The sequence below is a fragment of the Bos javanicus genome, chromosome 23 (genome assembly GCF_032452875.1).
Source record: "Bos javanicus breed banteng chromosome 23, ARS-OSU_banteng_1.0, whole genome shotgun sequence".
NCBI lineage: Eukaryota > Metazoa > Chordata > Mammalia > Artiodactyla > Bovidae > Bos > Bos javanicus.
Window position 1 is genome coordinate 32793010 of NC_083890.1, and position 25365 is coordinate 32818374.

The 25365-nt window shown below is 42.3% G+C and overlaps 2 protein-coding genes across 8 annotated transcripts in view; one reads left to right on the forward strand and one right to left on the reverse strand.

The window, feature by feature from the left end:
* The window catches only part of CARMIL1 (capping protein regulator and myosin 1 linker 1), a 307561-nt gene that overhangs the window by 190337 nt on the left and 91859 nt on the right, over window positions 1-25365 (reverse strand). The window lies entirely within an intron of this gene.
* The window catches only part of LOC133236957 (cytidine monophosphate-N-acetylneuraminic acid hydroxylase), a 294937-nt gene continuing 271492 nt past the window's right edge, over window positions 1921-25365 (forward strand). The window contains exon 1 of the mRNA XM_061399275.1: window positions 1921-2022. The gene's annotated coding sequence lies outside the window, so the exon portion shown is untranslated. The remainder of the gene's footprint in view (window positions 2023-25365) is intronic.

Here is a 25365-nt window from a genome sequence, read left to right on the forward strand (position 1 = left end):
CTAGATACCACCTTAACGCTGATATAGCCCCTTGTGCTTGAATTCTTTTTTCCACTGATTTCTCCACCCACCTCCCTGGTCATGTCCATTCCCCACTCCCTGCTACCTTCCATTTTCTCCCATGACTTCAGTGAATCCCAGAGGGCTCCCAAGTTCCTGTGCAGCCCAAACCTGTCTTAAATCATCAGCTCTAACTCTACTTCAACCCTTAAACTCAGCATGTGATCTTTCTTTCAGAATCTGTTCCTCACTAAGCGTTTGAGCTCAGTAATGAGCCATGGCAATCCATACAGCTTCTCAAGCCAGAAATCCAGGCATCATCAATGGAATCTCAGTCATTCACCAAGTTCAATGCAATTGAAACATCTCTTAAATCCACTCACTTCTCTCCAGTTCCAATACAATGACTCTACCCCAGGCCACCATCATCTTGCTCCTGTAACACTTTGAGCAGCCTCCCCACAGAGCCATCTTGCCTCATCAAATCAACTGCCCATAAAGGATCTTGATGCGATCTTCTAAACATCCAATCATTTATCCTATCACTTCTCTACTCAAGCTCTTTAGTGGCTCCGCATGACTACGCTGGTCCTTGCCTGTACCTGCAGCCTCGTTTCACTCCCTCTCCTTCCCGACCCCATCCCCTCCAGTTATAGCCATACTGGCCTTCTGCTGGTCCCACCGTCTGCTCCAACCGTTCTTCCTTCTGCCTCTTTGCTTTACCTTCCCCTGATCACATCTACTCATCCTTCAGAGCCCCACCTAAAGAACCTCCCTAACAAAGTCCAGACTACAGCAGGCCTCCCGATCATATATTCTCACAGTATTTGCTCCTTTCCTCAGTAATACCTATCACAATTTTAATTACTAGTGGAGTTATATATTTAATATCTACCATCCCCACCAGACTGTAAGGTACTTGGGAGCAGGGACCATATCTGTCTTTGTCAAGGTTTACTCCTCTTCCTTACCTCCTTTCCAGCTATGAAAATGCAAGATCTCAGAAGGTTAAAAAAAAAGTTGCTATAATTGTGAATCCAATTGTAAAAATTCAGTTTTGCCTCATTATTCCTGATGCCTACCACATAATTGACACATCCTTCCTATTTAATAGTCATATCCTATATGGGAAGTACCTGAAAATTTGTTGTTTGCAGCTCACCTCAACCCAGTTCAAACAGATACATTAATACTAGCTGATCCCCAACTCAGCTGCCAAAAGAAAGAGAAATAGAAAAAGAAAAAGATAACCTAAACAGAGGAAAGTTCTAGAAATGCCAAATGCTGACATCCCTGCTTTTGCCTACTGTGTTCAAAGAACTTCTTTACTCATAAATTCACTCCAGAAAGACTCTAGTCTTCTGCAACTCCCACAGGCTGGCAATACCATTTCTAGCAATGGAGGCAGGGAAAGCAAAATCCATTCCAATAAATGATTTCAGGTGTCCTAAGGCTTTCTAGATCTTGATTTTGCCCTTGATTGTGCCAACAGAGCAAACAGTTAAATCAACAAAACAATTTACAAAGGGTGGGTTGGGGTACTGACAGGCAGACTTCACACAAAATATAGGGGGAAAAAATCACATGTTATTTTAGTGACAATTAATAGACCATTTAAACAGAAGAAAATTTATCCTTTAAAAAACCAGTGCATAATGAAAGGACATGGCAAAAAGAGGAAACCTATTTTAAAAAATAGAGCATGTTTTTCCTTCTTGAAGCTTCAGATAAATGAAATTTGCTATACGGAGAAACGTTTTTGCTCTGGGAACACAGGAATATCACTCATCTGTTCAAAGAACCCCACCCGAGCATTGTGCCAAACGGCTCAAAGTTGCAAGATGAAGCGAAAGCTGGGGGCAGAGCTCTTGAAGCTAAACCCAGTCTTTGCACGATGGGAGGAAGTGAAAAGCTGGCCTCCCCTGAACACTGCTACTGCTCCGCCCTTTAACTAGAAGTGAGCAAGTGACTCTCGGCTTGTTTGTGTCTCCTCCTCCCAGCCTCAGTGGGAACCAGCAAACTGTAAGTGATCCCTTTAATTTTTTTGTTTGTTTTTGCTCCCAACCATTGCCAAGCTTTCCCTTCTCCCCAGCTATGCCAGAAAACAGGCCGGTGCCCCAGTCTGGCATCACCAGCTTCCCAGTGCAGGAAGGGAACTCTCTGCCTCCATGTTTCTAGATTTCTGTTTCTATAGCTCATCACCTCCCTCCTAAGGCAGCAAACTATGGTTGGCCCCTTCCCTGCTCTGTTCCCCTTCGCTCAGCACACACACCCGTGGAGTCCAGCTCCACAACCAAGAGGGACCCTTTTTCCTGCCTTCGAGTGTCATGGTCATCTTGAAGGACTGGTTACTCTGCTGAAGGATCAGCCCAGCTGGAGCCCCAAGTCCTTTTTTTTTTAAAGTTGTCCCCATACAACTCCTGCAGCCCTGGTCCAAACTCTCCCCTATGTGGCCCCTCAAGAGTGGGAAGGAGAAGTCCATAGGCTCCTGGCAGAGCCCTCAGAGAGCGCAGCCTCATCCCAGAGCCCTCTCAGAGGGGAACAGGGTAGAGGAAAGATGATGCTGGATGGTGTGTCTTTGTGTTTCTGTGTCTCTTGCTAAAATGAATCTCATTAAACTAGCACACTTGGGTTCCCAAAAAGTACTCTTTTCGATGCATCTATCCTGTTCTTTTTGGTATTACTTATCATGTGCATGCTAAGTCGCTTCAGTCGTGTCCAACTCTGTGTGACGCCATGGAGTGCAGCCTGCCAGCCTCCTCTGTCCATGGGATTCTCCAGGCAAGAATGCTGGAGTGGGTTATCATGCTCTCCTCTAGGGATCTTCCCACCCAAGGGATCGAACCCTGGTCTCTTATGTCTCCTGCATTGGCAAGCAGGTTCTGTACCACTAGCACCACCTGGAAAGCCCATGATTTATCATAACTGTCATTCACTTAAGTCTTTCTTTCATTCATTAGATTATCATTGAGGGTCTACCTTGCAGACACTAAAGATGAAAAAGACATAAAGCATTGCCTTCAAACAGTGTATATTCTACTGGGAGGAGACAGACCACACACACACACACACACACACACACACACACACACTGAGGTATGTCAGATGGTGATAAGTGTTGTGGAGAAAAGCACACACACACACACACACACTGAGGTATGTCAGATGGTGATAAGTGTTGTGAAGAAAAGCACACACACACACACACACACACACACTGAGGTATGTCAGATGGTGATAAGTGTTGTGAAGAAAAGCACATACACACACACACACACACACACTGAGGTATGTCAGATGGTGATAAGTGTTGTGGAGAAAAGCGTGCGCGCGCACACACACACACACACACTGAGGTATGTCAGATGGTGATAAGTGTTGTGGAGAAAAGCACACACACACACACACACACACTGAGGTATGTCAGATGGTGATAAGTGTTGTGGAGAAAAGCACGCACACACACACACTGAGGTATGTCAGATGGTGATAAGTGTTGTGGAGAAAAGCACGCACGCACGCGCACACACACACACACACACACACACACACACTGAGGTATGTCAGATGGTGATAAGTGTTGTGGAGAAAAGCACGCACGCACACACACACACACACACACACACACACACACACACACACACACACTGAGGTATGTCAGATGGTGATAAGTGTTGTGGAGAAAAGCCTAGTAGGGGAAGTGAAGAATGAGGGTTGTATGGGGACTGGAGAAGGGGTGGTGTTGGTGACATTTTTAAATAGTTTGGTGAGACCTCATTACGAAATCATGTTGAAAAAGGACTAAAAGAAGTGAAGAAATGAGTTAGGTGGACATCTTGAACAAGTGGGCCAGACAGAGGAAATGGCAAAAGCCAACAGCATACTCCTGAGGTAAGAATTTTTGCTTAGTTGCTAAGTCATGCCAGACTCTTTTGCGACCCCATGGACTGGGGCCCACCAGGCTCCTCCGTCCATGGGATTCTCCGGGCAAGAATACTGGAGTGGGTTGCCATTTCCTTCTCCAGGGGATCTTCCCAACCCAGGGATTGGACCCTCGTCTCCTGGCACTGACAGGCAAATTCTTTACCACTGAGCCGCCAGGCAAGCCCAAGACAAGAATAAACTTTTGATAATTGGAGAAGAAAGAAGAGCTTACTGTAGCTTCAGGGGAGTATGCAATGGTGATGTCAGAGGGGGCCGTGAGACCCATGAGGCCCTAAAGTCCACTGTCCACATTTTCGCTTTTACTTGGAATAAAAGGAGAAGCTGCCAGGAATTTTGCGTACAAGAGTAAGGTGACCTGATATTTAAAATGATCTCTCTGTTGAGAACAGGCTTGAAAGTGGGTGAAAGGGCAGGAGGGGAAGCAAGAACCCATTCAGGCTGCATCAGCAATAATTTACAAGAGAGGTGATGATGGCTGGGGCCAGAGTGATCAGTGGAGTGGACAAAAAGGGCCCGATCCTGGATATATGTTGATGGTAGAGCCCGGATGGATTTGTGGACAGAGTGGATTTGGAATATATTAGTTATTTTGTTAGAGGCAACAGTTTGGTTTATGCCTGTGAAATAATTATAAAACAAGTGAATGTGGCACATGATTTGAGGACTACTGGATTGGTCTAGGTAATCTGTTACTTACGTAAGAAAATAATTATGGAAGAAAAGCAAATAGAGAGCAAAGAACTGGTTCCAGGATTTTTGTGTCCCTTCATAAAATTTCAACTGTGCTTTTACAATATAATAATATAAGGCCAGAGATTATAAAATGCAGCTGTGGGGAAGAGGAAGAAGGGAATTTACCTTCCCTTTTTTCAGTTTCTCTAGAGCAGTCCTATCCCACAGAATCTTCTGGAAATGCTCTACATCTGGACTCTTCAATACTGTAGCCACTAGCCATGTGTGGTTACTAAGCACTTCAAATGTGACTAGTGTGACTGAGTAGCTAAAATTTTAATTTAATTCTAATTAATTTTAGTTAAAATGTTGCCGCTTGTTGTTAGTAGCTACCATACTGAACCATACAGAGCTCCCCACACAGCGAAACATTCCTGAACATTACATAACACTTTTACTCTTGAAATCAAATTAAAAGGATATATACAGAATAGATTTGGAAAATCCCAAAATATACATTATTTTTTTTTATTACACCCTACAGTCACCATCTAATTCTCCTTCTTGAAAAGAAATATTAGATGGCTTGGTGTTCATCATTTTTAAACACATTTTCTTAGCTTTTGCATGCACCTCTAATACCTTCTTGGCCATCATTCTATCAACGACATTCAAAATGAGATTTCCCTCCCTGATTTGTATTCAATGCTAACATTGTAAATGCCCCATAAAAATAAAGATACAAGATTCTTATTATAATTGAGTTTCCCTCCTGCTCTAAATTAAAAAGAACTTTATGGCATCAGTTATCTCATTTTTCTTCCCAAAACAGATGAAGGAGCTGAAGTTAGTATCACCATTTTCCAGTTGAGAAAATCAAGGCAGAGGAAGATTAAAGGCAGCCCACTGTACACTGTAGGGCTTCCCTAGTTGCTCAGTGGTTAAAAATCTTCCAGCCAATGCAGGAGACACAGGTTCAATCTTTGGGTCAGATAGAGCCTCTGGAGAAGGAAATGGCAACCCACCCCAGTATTCTTGCCTGGAAAATCCCATGGACAGAGGAGCCTGGCAGGCTACAGTCTACCGGGTCACAGAGTCAGACACAACTAAGTGACTAAACAACAACATTGTACAGCGTCAATCTATAGTTTTGTTGGAAAAGAGCAGAACTTAGGAAGACATAAAAAGAGAAATCACTTGAAAATGAGAAAGAAAAAAAAAGACTACATGTAAATCCTTGATTGCCAAATTCAAGTGAGCTGAGATCTGGGTCTAGAAAATGCTGTCTAGACAAACAGGGTTGCTGTGTCTGTCCTTAGGAGCCTGTGACTCAGACTTTCCAGAAGTCCAGCAAGGCACCTGAAGCAAGACGCTGGCTCCCCAACCGAACAGTGAAGAGGATGCAGTTGTTAGGCTGGGGCTCGATCAGCAAAATGGCCTCATATAACGATGCTGGCTTATTCCTCAGCAAACCAGATCCAAATGACAGGGCAACATTCTTGAATAATCTCCGAACCCAACAGCTGGAGAATGAGCTTCCAGTAATCTTGCTTTGGAAACACTCGGGCTAACCCCAGTTATATACTAAATTGCATGACCCAAGAGATTAACAGGGCAATTCAATCCATTTACAGCTGACGTCGGAAGTTGTCAGTTCCTTCATTTTGAGAATGAGGATACTAAATCCTAGTATACTTGCCAAATTATACTAGGATACTTTGATACTTGCCAAAGAACAAAAGTGTATTCCTTTTACAAGCAAGCAAGCCTGTGTTTCTATGTTACATATAACTACTATGGCATTATGTCTCCCATAAACAGTTAAAAGAAGTCAATTATCCTTACTTTTCAACTCCAATGTGTTTCTAGACACTACAGACTTGAGGATAATCATTGTTATATATTATATGTTATAACACAAATGTATGTGTGCATACTCAGTTGCTGAGTCATGTCTGACTCTTTTCCACCCCACAGACTGTAGCCCGCAAGGCTCCTCTGTCCATGGGATTTTCCAGGCAAGAACACTGGTTGCCATTTCCTCCTCCAGGGATCTTCCCAACCCAGGGATGGAACCTGTGTCTCCTGTATTGGTAGGCAGATTGTTTACCACTAAGATACCTGCAAAGACCATAAAATATATATAACAATTATATATATATATATATTTATTTATTTATTTATATTTTATTGACTTCTCTAGTGGCTCAGATGGTAAAGAATCTGCCTGCAATGCAGGAGACCCAGGTTTGACCCTTGAATTGGGAAGATCCCCTGAAGGAAGAAATGGCAATCTACTCCAGTATTCTTGCCTGGAAAATCCCATGGACAGAGGAGCCTGGCAGGCTACAGTCCATGGGGTTGCAAAAGAGTCAGACATGACTGAGCAACTGAGCACACCCACACACACATACAGCCTTGATCAGCATTCTTAAATCTGAACTGAGACATAACAATATTATAAAAGCAAAGATAAAACAAACACAGAACATTAAAATAATTCAAGATTGTTCAAGTATGTGTTAGTTCCTATGAAATAAGCATAAATATACTAAGTACATTCTAAATGAAGCCAAAAATACTATTCAATATCTAGAAAATGCATAAAATTAGAACTTATATCATAAATCTTGGAATTTATGCCTCTTGGAATCTAGAGGGGCCTCCTCAGAACAGCTGAGCTACCCTGGTCTTTTAAAATGCAGTCTGGTCTAATCCAAGCTGATGTTTCCTTTCAGTGAGCAGAGACATTCAAAAATTCCCTCACCCCCACTTTAGTGATATGCAAAATGCTACATAGGCAGGGACTTCAGATATGTTGCCAGATGACAATGAAGATGTGAATGGAGATGGTGGATGATTTTAAATGCTATAAGTGAAGGAAGGCGACTTCTGTTCTTCTAAGGGTTCCCTACCCAGAAGGTTCCCAGCTGTGCAGCATCACTTGGCTTAGCAAAAGAAAAACATGTTTCCTTCATAAGAGATTTTTTCCCCCAAATTATAAGTTTTGAAAGGAGCTTCAAGATGTGAATCCAAAAAAATTCCTCATCTTAATTCTGAAAACGATTTTGGTCAATACCATTAAGTACAGCTGGGTGCAGGGACAAAATCTATGCAAAGCATTTTACAAGAAAGGAGAATTAGTCAACACTCCATCATTATATGAAAAAATAAATAAAAATTTTTTTAATTGCCTGAGACACTTTCATGGCAGGAAGACTGATTCTAATTCTTCCAAAGACATGCAGAAAGACAAAGCTTCCAGGCAGATGTGTGTTAATCTAAAGCAATCAGAAGGGACACAGGAAGAACCAAGTCACAGTGGGGTCATGACAGACAGTGCTAAATTAGCACGATTTACACATAGATTTTAAGGCAAAGAACTAAAGACAAAGAGGACAGAAGGACAGAAATGGAAGCTGTAGAAATATACCCCATGAATTAATTGTACATGTCGGACAATTCCTACAGATGTAATTCTAGACGATGCCACAGTGCTTCTCAAGACAGACACATCTGAGCTAGCTCCACTGCTTCCAAGCCGTGTTTGGGGCAAATGATCTAATATCCCTACACCTCACATCCTCAACTGTAAGTGGTTACAACACAGTATCCACTTCCTATATATGAGTATTGTGAAGATTAGATGCAAGGATATATGTAAGAGCTTTTAAGCACAGAGCCTGGCCAACTACAACAATTCAATATTAGCTGTCTAATGATAATAAGAGTAGTCATGGTTCACCCAGAAATAATACCTCTCCGAATAACACTGAAACATAGACATTACCCTATGTAAAATAGCTAGCCAGTGGGAATTTGCTACGTGACCCAACAAACCCACTGCTGACAACCTAGAGGGTGTGAGATGGGAGAGAGGGGACATATGTAAACCTATGGCTGATTCATGTTGATGTATGGCAGAAACCAGCACAATATTGTAAAGCAATTTCTCCTCTCATTAAAAATAAATTTTAAAAAAGATTAGATTTAGTGTGCTTCTAACAAAAAAAAAAAAAAAAGGCAATGTAGAAAACCAGCAGATTATTAAACACGAGTGAGAAGACTTTTCTTAGATTCAACTATATGGCTTAACTCAGAAGTCATCTTTTCTCACAGCTTAAAAAAGGCAAAACAATACTGACTTCTAGGGGTTGTGAGGTTCAAGCAGGAAGGATAACGTGCCTGTGAAAGCATAGCATATCTGAAGGGCTATAAACCATGAAGTATTACTGTAATAATAATATTAATACCTAGCTTTAAAATAACTCTCCACTTTAAGAAATGATACTAGGAAGAAATTTCTCTTCTAGTAAAAAATATCAGTGTCAAAATTAAACTTTCAAAAATACAAAGGAAATAGTTTTCAGCAACTTATAACAATAAAACTGAAAATGCTTACACACACAAAAAAAAGCATCACAGTAATAATACGTCTCTGAAAGGCCACACTAAACCATTTTTTAACTTCTGTAACAGACCAATGAGTCATCTGAATTGGATATAGAATTTCCCCCACCTCAGGCATAATCTGGTTTATGAAATCTCTAACAATTACATGAAGGACCTACACAGAGCAGGCTCCATCCAAACCATCCCTCTACATTCATTAGTGTTCTTTTCAAATTTAATAAGTTAAAAGAACTTGTGTTTTCTACTCATTAGAAGCCAGTCTATTTTCTGAGTGTTCAAGGGCTGGTTTGATATCTGGTTTCCCAATCTCTGACTTTTTTTTTTTTTTTTTTTTTACAAAACTTGCTAATTAGCAACTGTTTTCAGAAAGTCAACTCACATCCAGTCCCCAAAACACACACTAGTCCTCAGTAAAAGGTGGCATTCTATTCAGGACTCCTATCAGCATCCCTGGGTCAAAGGGGCCTTGGCTGTTGATGGTCTTCTTTGGTTCATGGGCCAGTTTACACCCACATTCGCACACAGGGTAAAGATGGGAAGCCCAGTATCTTTCCTGAGCAGATATACTTGGAACAGCAGCCCCAGGAGCTGGGCAACCACTGTCATCCATATTTTACCTGTCCAAGCAGAGAACCCAGGGTATTTCTAGCCATAAACACTGGCCTTCCATTCTGGACCACTTAGATAGCATCTTGCACATCCATATCTAAAGATATGACTTCCCCCAACACTGTAGGTCACAACTGCTCTTCATCTTAAGAACTACCTGGGATGAAGAAGGAAGGAAGGGTGATATCTGTGAAGTCTGTGGCCCTTAACATACTGCATTTAATCCTGTACAGCAGGTACCATAATCCTTGTGTTATGGATAAGGAAACTTAGGTTTAATTTAACTTGCCCTAACAACACTGACGGAGAAGGCGATGGCACTCCACTCCAGTACTCTTGCCTGGAAAATCCCATAGACACAGGAGCCTGGTGGGCTGCAGTCTTTTCACTTTCATGCATTGGAGAAGGAAATGGCAACCCACTCCAGTGTTCTTGCCTGGAGAATCCCAGGGACAGGGGAGCCTGGTAGGCTGCCGTCTCTGGGGTCGCACAGAGTCGGACACGACCTAAGCGACTTAGCAGCAGCAGCAACAACACTGAAAGGAGTTAGAACTGAACCCTCATCCATCAGTTTCTACACCTGTGTTCCCAGCAGTCCCCACTGTGGGGTGAGCCTCTCACTATCAGTGCTTGTCATCGCCACCTTAAACCAAGTTATGGCGCCTGGCCCACGGGTCACCTGATTTATTCCTCAGTCTTCTCATGTCGGGCAACAATTTCTATGCACCTCAAAGAGCTTGTCCACGTCACACTTCACTTAGCACAGGGTCTGGCAGAACAAAGGCAGCTGTCTGATCCAAGTCTCCCCGCTCCTAACCTGAAGACAGCACGCCTGTGTCCTCTGCATGTGACCATCACATAAATGAGCCTCACTAACATCAAGCTTTCAAAAGCCAGCCTATTTCCACTCAATAACAGGCTGCTGCTGCTGCTAAGTCACTTCTGTCGTGTCCGACTCTGTGCGACCCCATAGACGGCAGCCCACCAGGCTTCTCTGTCCATGGGATTCTCCAGGCAAAAATACTGGAGTGGGTTGCCATTTCCTCCTCCAATGCATGAAAGTGAAAAGTGAAAGTGAAGTCGTTCAGTCGTGTCTGACTCTTAGCGACCCCATGGACTGCAGTCCACCAGGCTCCTCCGTCCATGGGATTTTCCAGGCAGGAGTACTGGAAAATGGGGTGCCGCTGCCTTCTCCACAATAACAAGCTAGTCAGTAATTAAAAGATGCACTGGTCTATCATCCTAAGCATTTCACATTAAGAAAACGATTAACTCAAGGGAAGGACAGGACTGACACTCCTACATAGGGAGATCTCTGTGAGAGGAGGGGAATACACATTGTTTTAATACATGTGCCGATTTCTCCACTTGTGTGTTCTTTTTTTCATTTGTTTTAAACTTTATTGGAGTATGAAGTGAAGTGAAGTCGCTCAGTCGTGTCCAACTCTTTGCTACCCCGTGGACTGTAGCCTACCAGGCTCCTTAGTCCAAGGAATTTTCCAGGCAAGAGTACTGGAGTGGGTTGCCATTTCCTTCTCCAGGGGATGTTCCCAACCCAGGGATCGAACCCGGGTCTCCCACACTGCAGGCAGACGCTTTACCGTCTGATCCACGAGGGAAGCCCTTATTGGAGTATAGGTGATTTATAATGCTAGTTAGTGGTAGTTTCAAATGTACAAAGTGATTCAGTTATGCATGTATATATGAGTTCATTCTTTTTCCGATTCTTTTCCCATGTAGGTAATTACAGAATACTGAGTAGAGTTCCCTGTGCTATATACAACAGGTCGTTGTCCAATATCTATTTTCTGTATATTTGTGCATCCCTTTACCACTGAGCCATTAAAGAGGCATGTGTGGCTGTGAATTTTGAGCACAAACAAATGAACTACCCCCATTGAAGCTCTTGGAGGAACAGAACCTAGTCACGAATATCACTGGGTCTCACTATGAGTGATGCAAAGCTCCATCCACATCAGAAAAACATTGTAACTGTCTTGGTCATTAATTCGTAAACAGTTCTTCCTCCAGCCATGCGTCTTTTGCAGTAACCCAATCTTCAGAGATGTGGCCCCTCTTCAGATTGCTTAGGAAATGAATCCTTTTCCTCCCAATACTCTTACAACATTCAGATTTGCACAGAAAGATGGCATTAATATTAAATGATAATCCAGGAATAGACACATCTCTCCCCCCATAGTGCCCCACAAAGCTATGTGAATAAAAGAAAATAAACCTGAATTTACTTCAAACTTGTGCGTATGCTTAAAGCAAGGATATCTGAGTAATTTGAACTGCCTAAAATAAGATTTCAAACTTCATGGATGCTCCAGGAAAACCATAGGAGAGGGAAGGTCTCAGAATACATTAGGTGGAAAAGAGATGACAGCCCATCCCCAATACACTAGAGATCAGCCACATGACAAACCAGTCTTTACCCAGATAAACAGCATTTGTCTGAGCAACCCAGTCAACACCATGCTGCGCACTTGACGGAAAACCAGTGCCCAAAAGTGGTTCCTCTGGAGGAGGAACATTCACATGAAAAGGGCCCTTTCTTTGGTTGGTGCCTTTAACTGCAAGTCTCCCCACTCAGTCTCTGACTTTTAGACTTACCCTCTACCCTAGCCCATACTCAGAATGGCCCCATTACTGTTGAGTGCTTGCCCCCTCCTCCAGGTCTATTTGCTGCCATTTCCCTAAACCATCCAGATTTCTACTCCAACCACCTATCTGATGATGCTCTCTTGACATGAACTGGATCAATCAGGCTGCATTCCCCTGCTTAGACTCTATACACCACAACTTGGTATCCCACCTTCTATGGTAGTTTAACCACCAGGCACTTATTTCTGTGGAGATGTAAAAATAGCAAAATTTGGGGGAGGGGGGGAATAATCTAGAATCACTGGGCTAGAAAGAACTTTAAGATGGGAAAGTGAAAGTTGTGCAGTTGTGTCGGACTCTTTGCAACCCCATGGACTGTAGCACACCAGGCTCTTCTTTCCATGGAATTCTCCAGGCAAGAATGCTGGAGTGGGCTGCTATTCCCTTCTCCAGGGGATCTTCCTGATCCAGAGACCAAATTCAGGTCCCCTGCATTACAGACAGATTCTTTACCGTCTGAGCCACAAAGGACAGGCCTGAAAACACTTTGATGGACTGTTTGCTCTTAGAGGATAGACTTTAATCATCTTTATCCCAGTAACAGTAATCATCTTTACCTTGGTAACTCACCCTCCCAAAAGTGTTTGCTAAATGACAATCGATTCAAGTATCTCTCATCAGGCTCTTTCATCAGCTAGCATTTACATGAAAATTGTTAATCAGCCAAGGACAGGAGACCTTAAAGTAAGTGGCTCCATGGAGCAAAGGCACAGAAACGGCAACCATTAACAAACCAGCAGTCACTAACGAGCTATCCCATGCTAGGTGAGCCATTCAGCTTTGCTGCGCCCATTTCTTCAACTCTGCAGAAAATAACCGGGACTACTTCTAAGAGAAGGGACCCTGTGACCATATCATTCCAAAGTTTCAGGTCAGGGAAGAACTTCCTTTAACTTCCTATCGAAACAAAAAACAGACTCAAACTAGGAGTTACTGAAGCCACCTGAAGAAGACTAAGATGTGACATTTACTGATTTTCCTGGGATGCTTTTACTCCCAGGGCTTCAGGAAGCAAGAAGGTGAGTGACCCAGGAGACCTCTTTTTTTCAGTTCTGTAGTTCTGTGACCAAGTGAGGACTTTTCAAAACAATGTTAATAATCCTATTAAGTTTTTTATAATTCTGTGGCTCTTATGAAATAGACAGTGTTTTTAAAAAGGGTGGGGGCAGGACAATTTTAATTTTTCCTGGAAAGAAATGGCAGCAAGCCCTCCAGGAAGTGCCATCAAAATAAATCTGCAAGCCCTGAAGGGGATGAGTCTTGAATAAAGAAGAGCTTGAGTATTACGCATCAATGAAGAAATAACTACAGTGGGGGAAAGACTCTGGGGGAAAGATGAGGCACAGAATTGTATTTAGAATCTGTGACATATGGAAGTCACAAGGACTGCCACGGTCAAGGTAGCCAGGCAGGAGAAAAGTCAACACCATAGCAAGAACCGTAGGCTTCATTACTCTGCTGGAAACTATCTTCCCCCTGCACTCACCTCAACAGGAGGACAAATGCAATCTGATTTCCTCTATTCTCTATATAAAATTATCATTTATAACAGCACATTTACAGGAATGCTAATAAGGATGACTTGCAGTCCTTAGGTAGATCACTGGTTCAGAAAACTAAATCACAATATATGAGTGATCACTGAGGAGGTTCTCAAATTATTACTTATATATAAATAAAAATACATTTTAAATGCTTTAATAGGAAAAATGAAAACAAAACTACAAAGTCCCTAATATTATCTCATTTTCTGTTATAAGAGGCATTCTTCGATTAATCATCTTATTCACAGAGATATTAATCAAGGAGTGGCCCCAAGGAGGGTCAACTGAAAATGTTTATTTTAACCTAGAAATTTTTTTTTTTTTTTAAATTTAAAGAAGCCTTACCTTACCCAAAGAAGCCAATGAGCCTAGAGCAGGGAGTTTCTAAATTTTCAATAATGCTAAACATTTATCAGAGAGGATGCTTTTGTTCTTGATGTATAAGAATTCCTTACTCTGCCATTCAACCAACGTTGATTCTGGTGTCATGGTGGCACCTTGTTTCCCCACCCTGTACACCCTTCCTAATGAGCTCGTCACCCATCCGTCCCCGCCACAACAGTCCATGTTCTTAAGGCAATGGGCTTGGGGACAGCAGGGCACAGAGACGTGTCCACACACTCACACTGATGTGAGCCACCTGGGCAAGGCTCCAGGCCCCTGTTGAGGTTGTAACTTGCATTTCTTGTGGTGTGCTGGTACATTGAAATAAAAAACGTTGAAAAAGATAAAAGGGAAAAAATATTGAAGTAGCAATAGTTTTTAAAGTGATAAGATGCCTTGGGAAGTGTAATTTGGTACCCGTTGTTGTTCAGTCACTAGATTGTATCCAACACTTTGCATCCCCATGGATTGCAGTCCACCAGGCTCCTCTGTCCATGGAACTTTCCAGGCAAGAATACTGGATTGGGTTGCCATTTCCTTCTCCAGGGGATATTCCTGGACAGGGATCAAATCCGTGACTCCTGCACTGGCAGGCAGATTCTTTACCACTAAGCCACTAGGAAAGCCCTTATTTTTACCATACCATTATTCTGAATATGTTTTATGGTTAAAGTAAATAATCCTTGAATGCATTTTTCCCAAATTATTTTCCTCCGCTATGGCAGAAGAAAATAAGTCTGTAAATGGCAAGACATTTCCAAAAAGGTACTGTTCATTCGCTGCAATTGTTTATCATGTCACAAACACCCCCAAAAAGCAACTGTTTATTTGTGCAAAGGTTTCTGTGAAGTAAAACTAGATACATAATGTAACTTTCTGTTACTGAAATCCTTCATTTCTAACTATTCCAGGAAAATTGTTTATATTAAAACACTGATCCGCCAACAACTCACGGTGGCTTTTTGTCCATTAGGCTGGGCAGGGAGGAGACCTGATGTCATCACCTGCATGACCCCAGCTCCTGGCACAGCAGCTGCCACAAACTAGCAGCTTAAGACAAATGCAGAGGTTATTTTTCATGATCATAAAATGGTATCTCAATTTTTTCCCATTAATTCTATAGATTTAAAAAAATTTTTTAAACCTAGCCTAACCAGAGTGATTGCCCAATTTTTCATTTTTTTCCTTACTAGCTATATGACTTGGGACATATCATTTCATCTTTCTATGCCTCAGTGTCTCCTTCTATAAAATGGAGATTAATGACAGCACGTGTCCACTAGCATCATTATAAAGACTAAATGAGTTAATTGTAGTACTTTGTGCTGAGTACCATGTCAACACCCTAAGCATCATTACCACTCAACCCCTTATTTCCTCAACCCAGTGGGGAAGACAGGGACAAAACTATGTTGGGAAGGACTCCAATTCACAGAGAAAGTAACTACCAAGCTTCATGCTCTATGAATACAAGCTCATTAATACTGGGTCATGACAGTGGGATGGACAGCCTGTGTGACAGAGTAAAACAGAGGGCAGAGACTAGGTGGTGGCATATGGGTCTTCACGTTAACAGTCTCAACTTTTCCGCGTGTTTAGAAAACCTCATAATAAAATGGTGAAAGAAGGGGAAGCAACATGTGAAAAAAGATAAATTAACATGGGAGATTGGTCACTCGGACCCTCCTTCAAAAAAGTGTTATTAATCAGTACCAACGAAGACAGCACAACAATAATGGCCATGATCATTTACTGTGTTCTACCATTTTGATTCAAAGGTATATTTTTCCTTTTCTCCTTTGCCTTTCACTTGTCTTCTTTTCTCAGCTATGTGTAAGGCCTCCTCAGACAACCATTCTGCCTTTTTGCATTTCTTTTTCTTGGGGATGGTCTCGATCACTGCCTCCTATCCAATGTCACGAACATCTGTCCATAGTTCTTCAGGCATTCTGTCTATCAGATCTAATCCCTTGAATCTATTTCTCCCTTTCACTGTATAATCATAAGGGATTTGATTTAGGTCACATTTGAATGGTCTAATGGTTTCCCCTACTTTCTTCAATTTAAGTCTGAACTTTGCAGTAAGAAGTTCATGATTTGAGCTACAGTCAGCTCCCAGTCTTGTTTTTGCTGATTGTATAGAGCTTCTCCATCTTTGGCTGCTGGCGTGCTATAGTCCATGGGGTTGCAAAGAGTCCGACATGACTGAGTGACTGAACTGACTGACCATTTTGATCGTAAGGTTTAGAATAATTCTAGGAGGAAGCTATTCCAAGGATCACTCCTACTTCAGAAACTCACAAGCAAGGTTTAACTAAATACCTTCAAAGTTGCTGTCCAAGTCCAATATCCTGTGATTCTAGACCCCCATGTCTACCTAAGTGATGAGCATCATACAGACCAGAGTTAGCAATATATGGCATATGTGGCAAACTACCACTGTACACAGATGGGCATGCACACACACAGGCATGCACATACACATACACACACCCCCAACCTAAGATGAATCATAAACACTTATGAAGCTAGAATTATGAGGTAAAAACTAATTTCTAATTCTGCTATTGAGTCTCCCTTACAGACTTTCAAAGAAGGATGTGATAGTCCCCAGGGCCAAATGTTTTAGTTCAACTTATGATGCCCCAACCTAGACAGCATATTCAAAAGCAGAGACATTACTTTGCCAACACAGGTCTGTCTAGTCAAGGCTATGGTTTTTCCAGTGTCATGTATGGATGTGAGAGTTGGACTGTGAAGAAAGCTGAGCGCAAAAGAATTGATGCTTTTGAACTGTGGTGTTGGAGAAGACTCTTGAGAGTCCTTGGACTGCAAGGAGATCAACCAGTCCATTCTAAAGGAGATCAGTCCTGAGTGTTCTCTGGAAGGAATGATGCTAAAGCTGAAACTCCAGTACTTTGGCCACCTCATGCAAAGAGTTGACTCACTGGAAAAGACTCTGATGCTGGGCAGGATTGGGGGCAGGAAGAGAAGGGGATGACAGAGGATGAGATGGCTGGGTGGCATCACCGACTCGATGGACGTGAGTCTGAGTGAACTCTGGGAGTTGGTGATGGACAGGGAGGCCTGGCATGCTGCAATTCATGGGGTCGCAAAGTGTCGGACACGATTGAGCGACTGAACTGAACTGATGATGCCCCAAAACTGAGGGATCACGTGATATATACATTTTTTTAATTGCTAAACCTGTGGAAACTCCTGATTCTGCACTAACTAGCTATGAACCTGGGGCACACCATTGCATCTCCATAGATGTCAGTGTCCAAAGAACTTGGAGTGCTGTTCATTATGGTAGCCCACTCATCACAGATTCCTTATAGAGCCTTTGCAATGCGGCTAGTGCAACAGAAGAATTTTTAATTTAAATACAATTGTAATTCTATCCTAATTTATTAAATTTAAATAGCCACATGTAGCTAGTGGCTACTGTGTTGAATAGTCAAGCTCTAATGATTCCTGAACACCTCTGAAGGAGAAAGTGAAATTCCAGACCAACGTCATTCAACCCATCATCCTGAATAAGGGCTCAATACCATACAAGCAGCTGTGTGAGAAGGAAGAGAGATGAAATCCTGAGGCCCAACTACAGAAGATGATTAGGGCTCCTGCCAGCTACTGCCTATCTGATGGACATCCCTCCAATATCCTGGGATAGGGCTTCCCAGGTGGCTCAGCAGTAAAGAATCCACCTGCCAACACAGGAGACATGGGCTTGATCCCTGGGTCAGGAAGATACACTGAAGAAGGAAATGGCAACCTGTTCCAATATTCTTGCCTGGACAGAGGCATGAATATTCTCCCATGGACAGAGGAGCATGGGGTTGCAAAGAGTTGGATGTGACTGAGCACACACAGTATTACAGTATCATATTATCTTGGCATCAACAGCACAGTGGCCCTTTATCCTTTATTTTTTTATTTTTATTTTTTTTAATTTTTTTTGTGGCCCTTTATCCTCTAATGTCCAGAGCTGGGTTCCATATTCAAGTATGGTAGTGTAATTATCAAAATTCTCCAGAAAAATTACCCTTAAAGTGCAATGCCCTACAGGAAATATCACCAGCCAGTAATACTACCAGCCACCTATCCCCAGTATGAAAACATTAGCAAATTATTAATGAAATATTTGTGAAAAATAGTGAGTAACTAATGAGTATCACTGAAATACAAGGTTCCTTGCAGAGTACAAAAAGCTACCATTAAATTAGTTAAATATCTCTCATGAAATACATCATCGGATTTTTTTTTTAATTTCAAATCAAATTGTGCAACCAATCCTAAAAGCTCTTTCACATGTTTGAAAACATACAAATCATAAAAGCCAAAAATGATGACTCTTTAAGGAGTCATCTAGGTTGTTTAAGAAATGTGAAGAGTCTAGAAAAAGTCCCTTTTGAAAAATTGCCAGATAATATTAATAATAGGCATATTACAGAGCTTTCAGAGAAACTTAGGGACAAATCTACTAACATTTATTAGAAATGTCAATCATTACAGCACTGAAAAATGAGAACCCCCAACAGCAAATGTGAAAGGGTAGGGAACCTATCACAAGGGCTATTTTTAGGAAAAAGTTCACAGCATATCTGGGACATAAAAACTATTATAGGCAATGGCCACCAGAAAAATCTTACAAATCACAAGTCAATCATCAGTTTAACAGCTGAGTGGATAGCTTCCTCACATAAAACACATCACCACTGGCTAGTCTCACAGAGGAAATTCTCCCATGCAGAAAACTCAGATGCCGGCTTGCTGATTCTTAATTCCTGAGCTGCATTCTGCTGATGATGCATACCACTGGTAATTATCAGGAGTCCTACATCCAGAGAACAAGGCAGATGAAAACTCTGCTGCCGCTGCCCATACCAGCATTAGCTTGCCTTTCCCTGTTTAATTGGCTCTGATCACTGGGCAGACACTGAACTCACTGCCTTTTTTTTCACATGCTGACTCAAGTACCAGCATTCACGTTTCCGAGTGTCTAGAATGAAAAACACTGGTGTTCAACTCCAGCAATGATCCCACTTTCAACTTTAAAGTGATCAATTACTTCCAGTCTGACTAAAAATGTCAACATTTTTTTAAACTTGACATAACGATAACTTGAGGTTCTAAACAAATATATAGAACGGCTGACTCTGCAACCCCATGGACTATAGCCCACCAGGATCCTCTATCCATGGGATTTTCCAGGCAAGAATACTGGAGTGGGTGCCATTTCCTCCTCCAGGAAATCTTCCCAACCCAGGGTGACCCAGGGATAGAACCTGAGTCGCTTATATCTCCTGCACTGGCAGGTAGGTTCTTTACCAGTAGCGCCACCATAGTTACCATACAGAATGGATGGTATCATATAGAATGAACAGTACCATTTTTTTTTTTTTTAACATTTAATGAAAGGCTAAGGACAGATTCCTTTAGAGTTGCCTAAAGACTCCATCTTAGTCTTCTTGGACTGATAGGACAAATACCCTAGACTGAGCACCTTAAGCAACAATGCTTATTCCTTACATTTTCAGAGGTTGAGGGTCGAAACTAAAGGCCTTGGCCAATTTCCTTCTTTATAAGAGCCCTTCTCCTGGTTTGCTGATGGATGCCTTCTTGCTGTATCCATCCATGGCAGAGAGAGAGAGAAAGCCAGCTTTTTGGCCTCTTCTAAGGACTCTGATTTCATCACGAGGCTTGTACCGTCTTTACTTCTCAAAGGCTCTACCTACAAACACCATCACATGGGGATCAGGGCTTCAAGAAGTGAATTAGGGGGAACACATTTAGTCCACCACAGACTCCGCATAAAGAATACAAATCCTCCTCTTGTCTTCTGAATTAAGATCAGCGCATTTTCAGTAGGGAGGGTATCCAAGGGTGAGAGAAGCAAAGTGCACGGTACCATTCCAGGCACTTGGAAATGCCTGGTGAATGCTGAAACTGCAAACATGGGCGTGTGGGTTTCCCCAACCGTGGAAAGAGGAAATCCCCAGCCATAACAATGGAAGCTGAATTCCCCCTCAGCTAGCTGTTCCTGCATGGGAGGTAAAACTGGCCATTAATAAGTGGAGAAATTCACATCTAAAGAAGAAAACACAACGCCATTCTAAATACCTTGGAAACCTGCAGTATTAATATAAACAGGAAACTTCCTTCCTATCACAGAACTTCAGCTCTTTCAACTAGGGCAGCCATCACCATAAGGAACACTGGCCTTTCAATACTCTCTAGCCTTAACTCTGGAGCTCTCGAGACCACCACCAAATGTGACATTTATGAGCTCGTGGACATCAAGACTGTTTCCAAATACCAGTAGACACGTGACAGGTGTGATGCTAAAATCACCAGCATGATTCAAAAGGTCTGGAGGCCTGGGGACATTTGTTCCCACTTGCCCAACCCCCTCAGGGTTTTTTTTTTTTTTTTTTTTTTTTTATGAACGTGCTTCCCCCGTTTCCTTTTCATTCTTCCAAAAGATAACCAAAATGACAGAATCCACTAGCCAACTCATAGCCAGAGGCCAAGAAATCATTGCCCGCTGGAAAAGGGGCCCACAGTCACAACTGGTGATTATCCTCCAGTTCGTACAATGACTACACATTTATGTTCCTCTTCCCCAAGGCCTCATTCTCGTACTGAAGGTATTCTAACCGTAATTATAAAGTCATCACCATTCAGAGCTATATAAGCATAGTGTTAGTCGCTTAGTCATGTCCGACTCTTTACGACCCCATGGACTGTAGCCCACCAGGCTCCTCTGTCTACAGAATTCTCCAGGCAAGAATACTGGAGTGGGTAGCCACACCCTGCTCCAGGGGATCTTCCTGACCCAGGTATCAATCCTGGGTTTCCTGCATTGCAGACAGATTCTTTACTGACTGAGCTATCAGGGAAGATCTATAGCTGGTTCACTTTGCTTAGAAGTCACTGCAACCAAGAAACAAGTCACTTTAGGTTCCATCTCTCCCTCTCATTGTGCTCAGTATCTTCGCCAGTTGCATCTCGAGAATAGCTTGCTGAATTGAACAAAAGTAGAAATTTCAAATTCTGCATCTTCAAATGCAAAAGATAGTTATAAAAATCGTAGCTTGGAAAAGCTGCTGGATTGCAGAATATATACTGCTATTTAAGAGTTTGTACATCCTCTACTTAAGGACGTATAGACCTCTTAGAAAATTCAGAACAATTTACATTAATGTTTCATTTGTCTTGAAATCGGGCTCATGAGCACAGTGCTCAATAAACTGAGCTATCTATTTAGTCACAGACATTCATGCTTTTGCGTGCACTCTTCACAGTTACTATTTCAGGGACTCTTAAAGAAAAGTCACAGCTCAAATGCTGTATATTTGCCTCTTCCTTAGTTTATAACAAGAATTTTTCAAATGACAAGTATGAACACTTTCAACTTTCCTTGAACCTAAGTCTTTTTAAATGTCTAGTCTGCCCTTGTAGTGGAGTAAGGCTGATATATTATCTAACCCTGTATGTCGCGTTGTATTATCTAGATGTTATATCACCTAGTATTGTCATCGTTCTCACCTGTTGCTTATTAATTTCATGATTGGTTTTTCAAAAGTAGAGCAATAATAATGGCCAATATTTATACAATATTTACCATGTGCAAGACCTTACTCATTGCTTCTATTAATTCATACAAATCTCGCCTAAACCTTAGGAGATATATATACTATTACTTTCCAAGGCCTCAGGGAGCTGTCATTTGTTTGTTTTTTAATTCCTACTCCTAAACTAGCAAAATAAAAATAAAGATCAGAGGAATAACAAAATAAATTCTGTATCCTTATATCAGACCAGGGTAACTTACTTCATATTGCAAATGATTACTGTGATCACTAAAACAATAAAGTGTATTAATTCCTAGGCTATTTTGCTCACACCAAATTTCCCAGGGTTAATCTCACACCCAGTGTGTGAGATACACACCCACCAGACACATCCAGACATAGAGTTAGCCGGGCTTCATAGAGAGTAAGAATCACAGACTAGAACAAGCGTATAGACAACTTGCAATCCAATTTTTATATGAAATATAAATCTCACTTTCTCTATCAAATCTGCTAACAAGTGCCAGGTGAGACTGAAGTTATTCTTCCTGCCCTTCTACCCAGCCTCTGGCAGAGGTGCTAATGAGCAGAAAAATGAGTCTCCAGCCTAGAATAATCTACAGACTGGAATAACCAATTTTTGAAATCTCAAGAGCTGATTTATTAAATCTTCACTAGTTTCCACCATAGAAGAGGCCCAAATCCAAGATAAAATATCCCAAAATAAATGTAATTTCCCAAAATCTTACTATTTCTCTCTTTTGTTCTTCTATGTAAGTGAATATTGCAAGTGCCTAGAAGAGAGCAGGGCACACAGTAAGTACTCAATAAAGGCTTTTTTCTTGTTCTTAGGTCGCTTAGTCCTGTCAGACTCTTCGCAATCCCATGAACTGCAGCACGCCAGGCTTCCCTGTCCTTCACCATCTCCCAGAGTTTGCTCAAACTCATGTCCACTGAGTTGGTGATGCCATCCAACCATCTTATCCTCTGTCATCCCCTTCTCTTCCCGCCTTCAATCTTTCCCAGCATCAGGGTCTTTTCAAATGAGTCAGTTCTTTGCATCGGGTGGCCAAAGTATTGGAGTTTCAGCTTCAACATGAGTCCTTCCAATGAATACTCAGGGTTGATTTCCTTTAGGATTGGCTGGTTGGATCTCCTTGCAGTCCAAGGGACTCTCAAGAATCTTCTCCAACACCACAGTTCAAAAGCATCAATTCTTCGGTGCTCAGCTTTCTTTATGGTCCAACTCTCACATCCATACATGACCACAGGAAAAACCATAGCTTTGACTATATGGACCTTTGTCAGCAAAGTCTCCATTTTTAATATACTGTCTAGGTTGGTCACAGCTTTTCTTCCAAGGAGCAAGCGCCTTTTAATTTCATGGCTGCAGTCACCATCTGCAGTGATTTTGGAGCCCAAGAAAAGAAAGTCTGTCACTGTTTTCATTGTTTCCCCATCTATTTGCCATGAAGTGATGGAACCAGATGCCATTTTTTGAGTGTTGAGTTTTAAGCCAGCTTTTTCACTCTCCTAGGTTTACTTAATGAAATGCACAAATGAATAGTTCAGGCACCTCAGCATTCCTGGAGTTTCCAGCCCTTGGCTCCTGAAAACCACACTGCACATAAATACAAAGATATCTCTGCTGCTCCACTGCTTGAATCCCCTTCAAAGACTGCCCCACACCTCATCAGCAAGCCGAACTGACAGACCCGACCCTGCCACAGAGCAGCCGTGTTACATCCCTGGCCCATTATCTCACAGCTCTTGGCCTTAACAAGAGTCAGATTGCCCCTGGTGTCCTCTCCTCCCTTCTGTCCACCTCATGCCTTAGCTGACTGTGTTCTCCTAAAAGGCTGCACATATCTCTATCACTGCACTTACCTCACTGTTACTCACTATTTTGGCATCTAACTGCCTGCCTCTCGTCTACGAACTCTTTAAGGGAAGGTGATCCTAGTAATCACTGTGTCCCCAGCATCTACCAAAATATTCAAAACACAGCTGGTATCAATAAATGTGTATTGAACGCTTGAGTGGATGAATGGATGGGCAAAATCAAACAGTACTACTCCTATTCATAAAAATCACAGGCAGCCATGCTCTTGAGGATGACAATTTCAGACTTGCCAGGAGGAAGCGAAAATAACCATAAATGGATTACACAAGAAAATACTCCCCGTAATTAGCAATGATTACAGAATGTATATTCATCATGTTCAAGACTTTCACTTCATTTCTCAAGGCAACCCTAACTACACATCTGTGGATTCCCTGCTCCAGAGGTAACATTCTGAAAGCAAATCTAAAAACAGCAATGATTTCCATCCAGTGCTAAGGAAAAATACGCCAGTCTTTGCAGTATCATGCAGGTACATGGCTTCCACTCAGTACACAGAGAATGGAGGCTGGCTTGGTGCAGCCTTGACCATCAACCCACGAACACACCACTGCAAAACCACCCTCCTGTAGAAGAGGAAGCTAGTAGAAACCCAAGTACCAGGTGTGCGCTGGGCTGGCACTGAAGAATTTAGTCTAACTTTAGCTTGCACTGGGTCGCTGGCCAGAAGTTTGGGGTTGCTGCTGCTAAGTCGCTTCAGTCGTGTCCAACTCTGTACGACCCCATAGATGGCAGCCCACCAGGCTCCTCCATCCATGGGATTCTCCAGGCAAGACTACTGGAGTGGGGTGCCATTGCCTTCTCCAGGCCAGAAGTTTGGGGTTAGTGTCTTAATTGAGGAGTCACCTTTGGCACAGGTGCTAAGTGCCACAGGAAGACCTGAGTGTCAACACTAGCAAAAACAGATAGAAGACAAGAAAGCTTGTTTTTGCTACATCTGAGCTGCATTGGGGAAGGTCCCACCATGTCTGCTCATTTCAGGCTCTGTCCCCAGACACAGTAGTGGGAAAAATGGCCGTTACTTCTTGAAAACCAAACCTTCTGAAATTCTGTATCTTAAAAAGAGAAAATAGATGGGAGGTTCATTATGCTGCTCTATTTTAGCAGATATTTCAGTTCAGCTCAGTTGCTCAGTGGTGTCAAACTCTTTGTGACCCCATGGACTGCAGCACGCCAGGCTTCCCTGTCCATCACCAACTACCGAAGCTTACTCAAACTCATGTCAATTGCATCGGTGATGCCATCCAACCATCTCATCCTCTGTCATCCCATTCTCTCACCTTCAATCTTTCCCAGCATCAGGGTCTTTTCCAAGAAGTCAGTTCTTCGCATCAGGTGGCCAAAGTATTGGAGCTTCAGCATCAGTTCTTCCAATGAATATTCAGGGTTGATTTCCTTTAGGGTTGATTTCCTTTAGGATTGACTGGTTGGATCTCCTTGCAGTCCAGTTCAGTTCAGTTGCTCAGTTGTGCCCAACTCTTTGCGACCCCATGGACTGCAGCACGCCAGGCCTCACTGTCCATCATCAACTCCTGGAGTTTACTTAAACTCATGTTCACTGAGTCAGTGATGCCATCCAACCATCTCATCCTCTGTTGTCCCCTTCTCCCACCTTCAATCTTTCCCAGCATCAGGGTTTTTTCAAATG